The 10729-nt window shown below is 38.2% G+C and overlaps 2 pseudogenes; both read right to left on the bottom strand.

The window, feature by feature from the left end:
* Nucleotides 1-1938: 1938 nt before the first annotated feature.
* On the bottom strand, nucleotides 1939-3681 carry LOC131873997 (photosystem I P700 chlorophyll a apoprotein A2-like; annotated as a pseudogene).
* A 1141-nt stretch (nucleotides 3682-4822) lies between these two features.
* LOC131874578 (ATP synthase subunit beta, chloroplastic-like) lies at nucleotides 4823-6587 on the bottom strand (annotated as a pseudogene).
* Between the last annotated feature and the right edge of the window lie 4142 nt (nucleotides 6588-10729).

Here is a 10729-nt window from a genome sequence, read left to right as displayed (position 1 = left end):
TTGATCTTTGATGCGTTGAAAATCATTTCGTTACCTTAGAAGATCGCATCAATTTCAATTGAGTTGTTATCTTATGGCAAAATTGAAGTTGGTAGAATCTTGCCAAATCTTGTCCACATGATGTCATTCTTAGGGTTAGACTAGATTAGATCTCTTGCAAACCCTATTCCTTTTATTATTTTTTTTTTGAAAAGCTTCTTTAGTTTAGTAAAATTTCGGAATTTCAGAGTGTAAGGCCCCTTGAGGACACAACAAATCACATCATACCAACTGGAGCTTATCCACACGTAGAGACCCTACTAACCAGAACATTGGAGTCATCCTAACTGATCCTTCATGCGAATCTTCAGCAGTTAGAGACTTTTTTCAAGAGAGGATAAGATGCCTTTAGGTATTTTATTCTGTGTATGATGGTGTACAAAATACACGTCAACAGTTACCCAGCATGGAAACACACTGGAATTCATTGGACATCAGCTCGAGGTATTTTCTCTACCCCATTCTGACCCCGCTTTTTCGGGGTCACCTTCTGACCTTGAACTGCAAACCAGAAAGATGGGTAACTTAGCCTACTCCATCCCTCGGGACCAACAAAGGGTAGTACAGGAATATTAACCTGTTGTCCATCAACTACGCCTTTCGGCCTTATCTTAGGCCCTGACTCACCCTCTGTGGATGAACCTTATGGAGGAATCCTTAGGTTTTCGAGGCATTGGATTCTCACCAATGTTTGCATTACTCAAGCCAACATTCTCGCTTTCACTTCGTCCACATCTGCTCGCACAGACACTTCCCTCTGAGGCGGAATGCTCCCCTACCGATGCATTTTTTATTACATCCCACAGCTTCGATAGATCACTTAGTCCCGATCATCTTTGATGCAAGAGCACTCGAGCAGTAAGCTATTACGCACTCTTCCAAGGATCGTTGCTTCTAGGTGAACCTCCTAGCTGTCTTTGCACTCCTACCTCCTTCATCACTCAGCGATCATTTAGGGGCCTTAGCTAGTGATTTGGGTTGTTTCCCTCTTGACGATGAAGCTTATCCCCCATCATCTCACTGACTGACCCTTGTTTATCTCTAGTATTCAGAGTTTGTCTCCATTTGGTACCGCTCACGCAGCCCGCACTAAAACAGTGCTTTACACCTAGAAGATCTAGTCAACTGCTACACCTCAACGCATTTTGGTGAGAACTAGCTAGCTCTAGGTTCAAGTGGCATTTCACCCCTAACCACAACTCATCCGCTGATTTTTCAACATCAGTCGATTCAGACCTCTACTTAGCTTCACCTAAGCTTCATCCTAGTCATGGATAGATCACCCAGGTTCGGGTCCATAAGCAGTGACAATTCAATTTCCCTATGAAGACTCGCTCTCACTATGGTTCTGGTGGGTTCCCTTAACCAAGCCACTACTTATAAGTCATCGGCTCATTCTTCAATAGGCACATGGTCAAATCTCCTCCCACTGCTTGAGATGAGAAATAGGCAGGTGGTCGGATCTCCTCCCACTGCTTGAGAGCATCATGGTTTCACATTCTATTTCAATCCCCACTGGGGGTTCTTTTCACCTTTCCCTCACGATACGATTTCACTATCGGTTACCCAGGAGTATTTAGCCTTACAAGGTGGTCCTTGCTGATTCACAAGGGATTCCACGTGCCCCATGCTACTCAGGTTAGAGTGTAAGCTGTCACGATGCTTTCGGCTATTGGACTCTCACCATCTAGGGTGCGGTATTCCACCCACTGCTTCGCCTAGCAGCATGACGCTTAGATTGCTCTCCCACAACCCCGTTTAAACGGTTTAGGCTAATCCCATTTTGATCGCCGCTACTACGGGAATCACTTTTGCTTTCTCTTCCTCTGGCTACTAAGATGTTTCAGTTCTCTAGGTTGCCCCTTGTCTGCCTATGGATTCGATAGATAGTTAAAAAGGTTAACCTATTCGGGGATCTCCGGATCTATGCTCAATTTCGCAAGTACCGCCCTGTCCCGGACCATCGCAAGGAAAACTATAACCAAAATCTTTCTTATCAGGCATTAGCTTAGAACCGTGTGCATCTAAAGCACCTTTTACTAAAATCAATGTAGTTGTATGCAAACCTAGAGCAATAGCATGATGAACCAAAAAGTCTCTGAGACCAATTGTTAAGAACAGTGAATTTTTATTATCGTTAATAGCACTCAACCAACCGAGTAACCATAAGCTTTTGCCAGCATTGAATGCTGGATCATTTGCTGAAGATAAGAGTACATCAAAACCATATAAGGTCTTACTATGAGCAGATTGTATCCATTGAGAAAATATGGGTTCAATCAAGATTTGCTTTTCTGGAGTACCAAAAGCGAGCATAACATCATTATGAACATAAAGTCCCAAGGTATGAAAAGCTAGGAATAAACTAACCCAACTCAAATGAGAGATTATGGCTTCCTTATGCTCCAACATTCTCGCCAATACATTATCCTTATTCTGTTCTGGATTATAATCTCTAATGAGAAATATAGCTCCATGAGCAAATGCCCTTGTCATAATGAATTCGGCAATGTATTGATGATGAGTATACAATGCAGCTTGGGTAGTAAAATCTTGTGCTATGAATGCATAGGCAGGTAAAGAATACATGTGTTGAGCTACCAAAGAAGTAACAACTCCCAAAGAAGCTAGAGCAAGACCTAATTGAAAGTGAAGAGAATTATTGATTGTGTTGTAAAGACCCTTATGCCTGCGTCCTAATAAGCCTTTCAGAGGAACATGTGCTTCTAAAATATCTTTTATACTATGTCCAATCCCAAAGTTGGTTCTATACATATGACCAACAATGAAAAACACAAATGCAATAGCTAAATGATGATGCGCAATATCAGTTAGGCACAAACTTTGTGTTTGTGGGTGAAATCCCCTGAGAAGAGTTAGAATAGCAGTTCCCGCCCCGTTAGTAGTACCAAATAAATGACTACTGGAATCAGGATTTTGAGCATAAAGATTCCACTGATCTGTAAAAAGTGGTTCCAACCCTTCAGGATGCGGTAATACATCTAAAAAATTATCCCATCTTATGTGCTCTCCTCTTGATTTAGGAATAGCGACATGAACTAAATGCCCCGTCCAAGCCAAAGAACTGACTCTGAAAAGCCCTGATAAATGATGATTGAGATGAGATTCAACATTTTTAAACCATGAAACACTTGGTTTCCATTGAGGTTGTAGATGCAACCAACCCACTGTTAAAAAGAGAGCAGAAAGAAATAGCAAGAAAAGAGCTCTAGTATAAAGATCTTCATTAGTGCATAAGCCAATTGTATACCACCACTAATAAACACCGGAATAAGCAATATTGACCGGACCGGGGGCACCTCCTCAGGTAAAGGCTTCTACGGCTGGTTGACCAAAATGAGGATCCCAAATTGCATGAGCAATAGGTCTTACATGTAAGGGGTCGTGGACCCATGCTTCGAAATTGCCTTGCCAAGCTATGTGGAACAAATTACCAGAGGTCCACAGAAAGATTATAGCCAACTGACCAAAGTGAGAAGCAAAAATCTTTTGATAAAGACACTCTTTGGTAATATCATCATGACTCTCAAAGTCATGTGCAGTAGCAATACCAAACCAAATACGACGAGTAGTTGGGTCCTGGGCCAAGCCTTGGCTAAACTTTGGAAATCTTAATGCCATAATGCTTTTCAAATCCTCCTAGTCATTATCCTACTGCAATAATTCTTGCTAGGAAGAACGCCCATGTTGTGATGATTCCACCCAGAAGGTAATGAGCTACTCCTATAGCACATCCTTGGACAATACTCAAGGCTCTTGGCTGGATAGCAGGAGCAACTTTTAATTTATTATGAGCCCAAACAATAGATTCAATAAGTTCTTGCCAATATCCATGGCCACTAAATAGGAACATTAAACTAAAGGCCCAAACGAAATGAGCACCTAAGAATAAAAGGCCATAGGCAGATAATGAAGAACCGTAAGATTGGATTACTTGAGAATCTTGTGCCCATAGAAAGTCTTGAAGCCACCCATTAATTGTAATGGAACTCTGTGCAAAGTTTCCTCCTGTAATATGAGTTACCACTCCCTGATCACTTATACTACCCCAAATGTCAAACTGCATTTTCCAACTAAAATGAAATATTACTACCGAAATTGCATTGTACATCCAGAATAATCCTAGGAAGACATGATCCCAGGCAGATACTTGACCACTATCATTTTATATAGAAAAAAAATATAGATTTATTCATTTTAGGCGAAAAAGAAAATGAGAAAAAAATTGCAATAACAGACCGTATGGGCATAGGTGAAAATGTGCCTGGTTATTGGCTCAGGCAAATTGAAGACTTCTTTATGATCATTAGCCATTTACTTCCAATTTCATAAATTAATATTTCTTTATCTGAACAAAAGAGCATCAGCAGCCTCTAGTTGTGTTCTAGCTCTTTTGAGAGCCACATCAGCCTCGATTGCTTGTCTCTTGCCTTCAGCTCGTGCACGATTAGCTGTAGCTAGTCTAAAACTTTTCTAAGCCTCTTGAAGATCAATATCAATACCTCTTTCTACATTATTTACCAATAATGTGATTTCATTATTGTCTATCGTGGCAAAACCACCCATCAAAGCCATAGTGGACCACTGAGCATTGAGTCGTATCTTCATGACTCCTATATCCAAAGCTGCTACAAGTGCAATAATGGTTGGGTAATACACCCATTTGACCATTATTAGTAGCTAGTATTATTTCTTGAACTTCTAAATCCCAAACAACTCGATTGGGAGTGACTACATGAAGGTTTAGGTTCATTTTGTTTCTTTAAATTTCTTTTAAGTTCATAGCCTTTTCGGTAGCTTCATCAATGTTACCCACCAAATAAAAAGACTGTTTGGGTAGAACATCTAATTCTCTGGAAAGGATCATTTGAAAACCTCTAATTGTCTCTATTAGACTAACATATTTACCGAGGGAACCAGTGAATACCTCTACTACAAAAAAGGGTTGTGACAAAAACCGTTCAATTTTTCTTGCTCTTGCCACGATTAAACGATCGTCTTCTGATAATTCATCTAATCCAAGAATAGCTATAATATCTTGAAGTTCCTTATAACGTTGCAAAGTTTGTTTAACTCCTTGCGCAGTTTCATAATGTTCTTCGCCTACGATCAAAGGTTGGAGCATAGTTGACGTGGAATCTAACGGATCTACTGTTGGATAGATCCCCTTGGTAGCTAATCCTCTCGATAGTACAGTAGTAGCATCTAAATGTGCAAATGTTGTAGCAGGAGTGGGATCAGTCAAGTCATCTATAGGTACATAAACTAATTGAATGGAGGTTATAGATCCTTCTTTGGTAGAAGTTATTCTTTCTTGTAAAGAACCCATTTCTGTGATAAGAGTTGGCTGATAACCCACTGCGGAAGGCATTCTGCCTAATAATGCGGATACCTCTGATCCTGCTTGGACAAAGTGGAAGATACTGTCAATAAATAGGATTACATCTTGTTTATTTATGTCTCAGAAATATTCAGCCATAGTTAAAGTAGTTAAACCTACCCTCATACGAGCTCCTGGTGGTTCATTCATCTGACCAAAGCCATCAATTCAAATGTTGCATGACCTTGTATTTCTACATTACAACTTGTTCCTCCACAACAATTGAGTTTTAGCTACAAATAAAGTACACACAATGATGGAGGAATATGATCTCACATCAAAGTAGATCATTGAAGATGACCCCATTTTTTCAAAGAGCCATGAGTCAATCAAGCTAAGAGATGTTCATCTGAATAAATAGGAGTACATCTTGTTTATTTATGTCTCAGAAATATTCAACCATAGTTAAAGCAGTTAAACCTACCCTCATACGAGCTCCTGGTGGTTCATTCATCTAACCATAGACCAAAGCTACTTTTGATTCATTAATGACTCCCGATTCTTTCATTTCCTTGTAAAGATCATTCCCTTCACGGGTACGTTCTCCTACTCCACCAAATACCGAAACACCTCCATGAGCCTTAGCAATGTTGTTGATTAATTCCATAATTAACACAGTTTTACCCACTCCAGCTCCCCCAAATAATCCATTTTTTTCCCCACGGCGGTAAGGAGCTAAAAGATCCACTACTTTAATGCCTGTTTCAAAGATTGAAAATTTGGTATCCAATTGTGTAAAGGCGGGAGTAGATCTATGAATAGGAGATCTTGTGAGAGCATCTACAGGACCTAAGTCATCAACAGGTTCCCCAAGAACATTAAAAATTCTTCCAAGAGTAGTTTCACCAACTGGAACACTAAGTGGACCTCCTGTATCAATTACTTTCATTCCTCTCATCAAACCGTCTGTAGCACTCATAGCTATAGCTCTAACCTTATTATTTCTTAATAATTGTTGTACCTCACAAGTCACACTTATTGGATGACTAGTTGTATCGTTATCCTTAACTATCAAGGAATTATAAATTCTAGGCATATTACCTGGAGGGAAAGATACGTCGAGTACTGGGCTGATTATCTGATCAATACGTCCTGCCTTCTTTTCTACAAGTGCGGAAACCCCAAGAATAAAAGGATTGGTTCTCATAAAAAATAAAAAAAATAAAGGATATTGATTCCAATTGCTAATACTAGCAAAAAACCTAAAAAAGCACAAATGCTCCATAATGAGTTGATCAGTCAATAGTCATTTAGAGTTATAACTTACATTTACTTAGTAATCTCTTTCTTTGTAAAGTTCAACTTCGATAATGATCTAAAAATGAATTCATTAATTAAATGAATCAAAATAATTGATATTATTTCAAAATAGAGTAAAACTTATTTGATGCGACTTATTACTCAATCGCATCAAATAAGTTTTACCTACTATTGGATTTGAACCAATGACTCTCGCCATATGAAAGCAATACTCTAACCACTGAGTTAAGTGGGTTATTTATTATCATAGATAGAGTCGTACCTAGAAACAATTCTAGGTATAATTAGACATATAAACAATATGCCCTTAACTAGGATTTGAATGATTCAATCAAATATCATCCGTCTTGATAGAAAGTGATCTATTTTATTAGTATATCTTCAAGACTAAACTATGAAGGGCTATAGCTCAGCTAGTAGAGCACCTCGTTTACATGTGCGCCAATGGTTTTCAGGAGAGTTTATTGGTTCACTCGGTCCATAAAATAGATTTGAGTCTTACTCTATGAATTGGGAGAACAATAACATGACAAAGATTAAGTTCAATCTGATTCGAACTATAGATCTAGTTGATATGGTCAATCTCGTGGACATTCAATGTTAGACATAATGAGTACAATACGAGGATCTCAAAAAAGAATTCTTTTCGCTCTATGAACTTTGAGGTGTATGAAGGCTCATATTATTCTATTTTTAGGGTTAGAGAGATTCCATTTGGAGAATCTATGTCTAAGCATGACAGACCTACGTCAAGGAAACCTTTTGAAGCACTTTGGGATTGCTTCCGAAAAATTTTCGTTTGAAGCAAACAGAGCCATCTTATTATCTTTCTGGAAAGAAGAGAATGGCAGACTAACTGATTTTTCCATCAGTTAATGAAAGAGCCCAATGCAATAAAAATTAATGTTGGGTTCTTCGAACAGTTCGAATCATTTTGGTAATAAGAAATTTGATCTGTTCTACCAAGAAGGTCTACGGTTCGAGTCCGTATAGCCCTATACAATTAAAAAACTATTCTTTCTCTCTCATATTGTCCCTATTATTCGATGCTAATTTTAAATTAAAAATAAAGAATCTCATTTTTTTTTTAATGCGGAACACAGAAGATAATTTTTTGAAGAAAAAGTAAAGAGGAAATATGAATGAAAAGCAAAAAAGAGTGGATTATAAATTTAGTACATTTAATTATAAGGATTAATGTAAATAAATTGTACAAATACATGACAAATAAAAGTAGAAGAACCATACAATGAAAGTAAAATAGTCTTCATTGATATAGAGAAAAAGGTAAATTTATTTTTCCAAGTCCTATTATATAATATAATATTAAATAGGTCCATGAAATTCTAGAACAAGGGTTTGGCTAGGGTTTTCACTAAAAATGGCCACATCTTGCATCTTGCCCATCTAGAAGTATTTTCCTTTGGTAGAATGCAAGATTGGTCAGTTTAATTTAATATATTCATGATTTTTTTAAGGGGAGGTTTCATTGTGAAGAGTTTGATGTAAATCTAGGTAGGCATCTCCATGTGACGACCTTGGACAAAATTAGGACAGTCATCCTAAAATCTCATAGCGGTGGATTCCAGGTGTGCAACCTTGTAATTAGAGGTTATTTATGATCCCCCACATGCTCATGAAGTTGGTTTTGTGTTTTTGAATTGATAAATTGGAGTTGCTTTGTAAATTAGGCCTAATAGCCCTAATTAGGCCTCTTGGCTTCTAAAGGGTTCAGACCCTTAGATTGCAGATCTTGCCAATCCCTTTTGGGGATAAGTGTAACTTCATAAAGGGTATCTGAAATGGTAAATATTTTTCTAGGTTGTGTTCAATATTTTGGATTTAAGGGCAAAATACTTGTTGCATAGCGCTACTAGCCAAGGGGTTGGTTTCCAAAGGAAGTATAGGGCATTGATGCCAAAGTCCAAAATCAATGTTTGGAGTAGTTCCTAGGTGTCATGAATTGACCAAACCCAAGGCCCCCAAGAGAAAGAGTCATGGTGAGGCATGTTGGATATGGTGAAGCCATTTACTCATTTTGAGTAGGTGTTAGTCTTGAGTAGTGGAGAGTAGTTCAAATCCTTAAGGTGTGGAGTCCTTTTTGTAGGATCCTTGCTATCTTTTGAAGGGTCTAAACCAAGACTTTTGGACCTATCCTTAGGTGTGAGAAGGCCTCTACATCAAGTGGTATCAAAGCTTAGGAGAGTCCTTTGGACCGAAGAAGAAGACAAGATGTCAGAGGAAGAGGGATCCCAAGATCTCCCATCAAGGATGACCAATGTTGAGTTGAATGTCCTGGTGAAGAAACAGATGGCAAAGAGAAGAGCAGTTAGGACTGAGAATCAGGCCTTGAGAGATGAAATTTACCGATTGAAGGACAAAGTGGAGAGGGGAGAGAGAGACTCTGGAGGAGTTGAAGAAGGGGATGAAGAGGAGATCCCTAGGCAGGAAGAACCAGAGGTTCCTACAGACCAGAGACCCCTGATGAGTGTCCTCAATTCCATGGAAAGGAGAACAATGGATGTGAAGTTGTATCTACCAGTTTTTACAGGTAAAATGGAACCTGATACAGTGATGGAGTGGATAGACTCCTTGGACAATTTCTTTGAGAGTGAAGACATACCAGAGCACCAAAGGGTGAAAATGGCCCAATCCAAAATGAAAGGGGTTGCACTGACTTGGTGGACTTTCATCGAAGATGAGAGGGTGAAAGAGGGGAAGAGAAGAGTTGATACTTGGAAGAAGATGATGGCTTTGGTGAAGGAAGCCTATGTTCTAGTGGACTATAATGTCCAATTACACAAGAGGAGACAAAACTTGGAGCAGAAGGAGATGGATGTGAGTTCCTACACAGAGGAATTCATGAAGTTGTGTGTGACGAACAAAGCAAAGGAGAGTGAGGATGATAAAGTGGCGAGATATCTCAATGGACTGAGATTTGCCATCCAAGAAGATTTGAATCTCCACACCTCAGAGATAGTCCAATTTTTTTTTTTAGTTGGCACTTAAGGTGGAGGAGAAGCTAAAGAGAATGTAGGAACAAAATAGCAGAGGCAAAGGGAGACAACAAAGAGGGGGAAGAGGCCCTTTTAAAGGCAAAGGAAATGGTTTTGGATACCAAGGTGAGTCTAGTCAAGAAGGCACTAGAGGAGAGAGCAGTTACTGTAGACACCCAAAATTGTCCAGTCTAATTAAATAAATATTTTATTTATTTAATTATCTAAGCTTAATTCTTCTATTAATTAAATAAATCTCTATTTATTTAATTAATTTATTTATCCTCTTCTAGCCTTATTTCTCATTTAAATAAATACATTTATTTATTTAAATTATCCTTTTCCTAAATTCAATAAATATCTTATTTATTTAATTATCCCATTTCTTCTATTAATTAAATAAATCTTTATTTATTTAATTAATTCATTAACCTTTTCTACCCATGACACATGTCATTCATCTCTTAATTCATACACTACCTACCCCTTTCATTATTTTATTATTTCTTTTACCTACCCTCTAATCATAGCCGACCTCCTTTTACACCTCTCAATCTTATCCCTCCATTTCATATAGTGTCTTCTATATAAGGAGATGTTTTCTTCATTATCAAACCCTAACTACTTGATCAATTGACTACACTACGATCCTACTTGCAACCACATTCCGTTCTTTGTTGAGCTCTTGTGCACATAAAATCTGAGAGCAAATATATCAAGCAAGATCAATGGAGATAGGAAGAATGGAGATCCAAACCCTATTGGACATGTGATGGTATAATCTTTGTGATTTCATTTGATTTGCATTGTCTTAGGTAATCTTCATATGTTATGGTGGATCTTTGTTGTTGTTAGGCTAGGGTTTTGTGGTTGAATTCATTTAGCCTTTCAATATCGTTATTATTGTTATCCATTTTCACCATAAACATTTTGGCACGCCCAGTGGGACTCTTGTCCCTTTTTGCATTTAACATCCTTGTTGTAGATTTTGTGTTTTGAAGTTGTAGATCTAGCGTTTTAGACAACATTTTGA

Source organism: Cryptomeria japonica, chromosome 3, assembly GCF_030272615.1.
Source record: "Cryptomeria japonica chromosome 3, Sugi_1.0, whole genome shotgun sequence".
NCBI lineage: Eukaryota > Viridiplantae > Streptophyta > Pinopsida > Cupressales > Cupressaceae > Cryptomeria > Cryptomeria japonica.
The sequence above is the reverse complement of the archived record's forward strand: the minus strand, read 5'-3'. Positions and strand labels throughout refer to the sequence as shown.